We start from the raw sequence: 2089 nt of genomic DNA, 5'->3' as shown, positions 1-2089 counted from the left end.
TTCAATTTGGTGCAGGCACCATATATTGAATAGTGATTGGGAAACAAAATATTTACATAACAGAACCAAGGGAAAAAAATAGAAAAACCCCAAATATTTACACACTGCAGTTGAACCGGTAATTGATAGTTAAGTGCACTGTATTATTATTAGCGGGAGGAATATGACAATAAAGCTTAGCAAATACACACGCACACAAACCAAACAAAAAGAATTGTCCAAAAACAATTGGTTTCGTTCAAAACAACCAACGCGACAACCCACGAGGGTTTGTGAGAGTTCAGAGTTGCAAGTCCATGTTTTATCGTGGGGAAAGGGGATGTGCAAGTGAGGTGAAACGTCGGTTGATTGAGAGTGTGTGGAGGACAGGCTGCGAACAACCCTCCTACCAGACCAGCAGGGTGGCTGTTCAGTGGATGCAGCTCAGATGGTAGGCTCCCAGCCTTAGTTCAGCTCGCCATCAATTGTCTCCCAAGAGACTGAGAGAACCTGGCCTGTAACACCACAACAGACCAATAAATAATAGGGCTAAGGTTACTAAGTTGATCTAACTGTAGCTAATGTTCATATCAATGTCAAAGTGTACACAAAATAAACAAATGTATAAACAACAACATGAAGATTGACAAAACAGTCAAAAAGTGCCATACTAGCTTTGCATTAGCTGCACAAAGCTCATAGAAATCCAACAGTACTGTATAATCCAATTATCTCAATGCATGTAAACACACTTAGATCTGTGTGCACAAATTGTACACAGAAAATTACTTTCGTGACATGTATTAAAACCACTTTAAACAGCCAATGCCACTGCCAATGCTAACGCTCGGCGCCGCTAGCTTAGCATTTAGCATGTAGCATGTAGCTCATTCATTCATTCAACTTACTCACCAGTTCCTCTACGCAACGCAACACGATGGCGGCGACGGATACCCTGCAGCCCAGTAGGTTGTTCTATAAGTTACAATAATAAGCTTAACTTAACAGGCATGAATCGAATCGAGCACACGAGTGAATATTTTGTAAGACACGAACCTGTCCGCAGCTGTCGGTCGGCTTCCCCACACCTCTGAATGAGGAAGACGCCGCAACCAGGTTAAACACTAGTGCTCCACTGCGCTATTGGCTGAGCACCGTCACGTGATTGGCTACGTGAGGTCGAAGGGCACGCACTACGCACGGAAAATTTAAAGGGGCAGAACTAGTATACGCAATAGTTTTGTATATGACAGAGTTTTAACCCGGGTTACATGAAGAACAAGTGGAAGCTTCTGAACCTCGGAGCAGGAGGTGGACTCCAGGAGGGTTAGGGGCGTGCCACAGGGCTCTGCTCTGGGGCCGCTCCTTTTCACTCTTTATATGAATGCTGTGGTTAATGTTAATGTGAAAGATGAAGGTACAGGATTTATTCACCGACACATATTTAAACTGACTTTTTACACCATTATTGTCAGTCATTCCCAAAGACTAACAATACTTTCGTGTCTGTTTTCATGTGAAGGAGAGACATTCTGCAAAGTGTAGACGTCCAACACTCAGAGACACAAGAGGAGGAGCCGACTGTAAGAGCAGCAGACACTTGAGAGGAGAGGAGTTTAGAAGATGGAGTCTGCCCTGTGTACACTGCTCTCAGCTCTGGTTGTGCTCCTGTGTTCTTCCCCAGAGTGTAAAGGAGAAGACACAGTGACCCAGCCAGAAGGAGACGCCTCTGTGACTATGGGACACCCTGTAACTATTAAGTGCACTTTTGAAAGAAGAAACTTCGCTCACTACTACTTGTTCTGGTACAGACAGAAAGATGCTGATTCTCCAAAGTTCATGCTGCACCGAGACACATATGAAGGAGAAAGCAATTCTCCAGACTTTGACAAATCCAAGTTTGATGCTGATCTAAAGGAGAACTCTGTGTCTCTGAAGATCCAGGGTGTGCGTGTGTCAGACTCTGCTGTGTACTACTGTGCTCTGAGGCCCACAGTGACAGGAAACACCAAAACTCTGAACAAAAACCTCTGCAGCAAAGACAACACAATACTGCACTAGCTCCACTAGAGGGAGACACTCTCTGTGAAGCTTCAGACTAAACCCAGAC

General features: G+C 44.4%; 1 long non-coding RNA gene across 1 annotated transcript; it reads right to left on the bottom strand.

The window, feature by feature from the left end:
- Nucleotides 1–360: 360 nt before the first annotated feature.
- On the bottom strand, nucleotides 361–1173 carry LOC306966977. Its single transcript, XR_013793143.1, has 3 exons — nucleotides 1036–1173; nucleotides 892–954; nucleotides 361–494 (listed from the first exon to the last, which is right to left on the bottom strand). It is a non-coding gene; the product is annotated as an uncharacterized lncRNA (long non-coding RNA).
- Nucleotides 1174–2089: the final 916 nt, after the last annotated feature.

The sequence above is a fragment of the Gobius niger genome (assembly GCF_951799975.1).
Source record: "Gobius niger genome assembly, chromosome: 8".
Classification (NCBI taxonomy): Eukaryota; Metazoa; Chordata; class Actinopteri; order Gobiiformes; family Gobiidae; genus Gobius; species Gobius niger.
The sequence above is the reverse complement of the archived record's forward strand: the minus strand, read 5'-3'. Positions and strand labels throughout refer to the sequence as shown.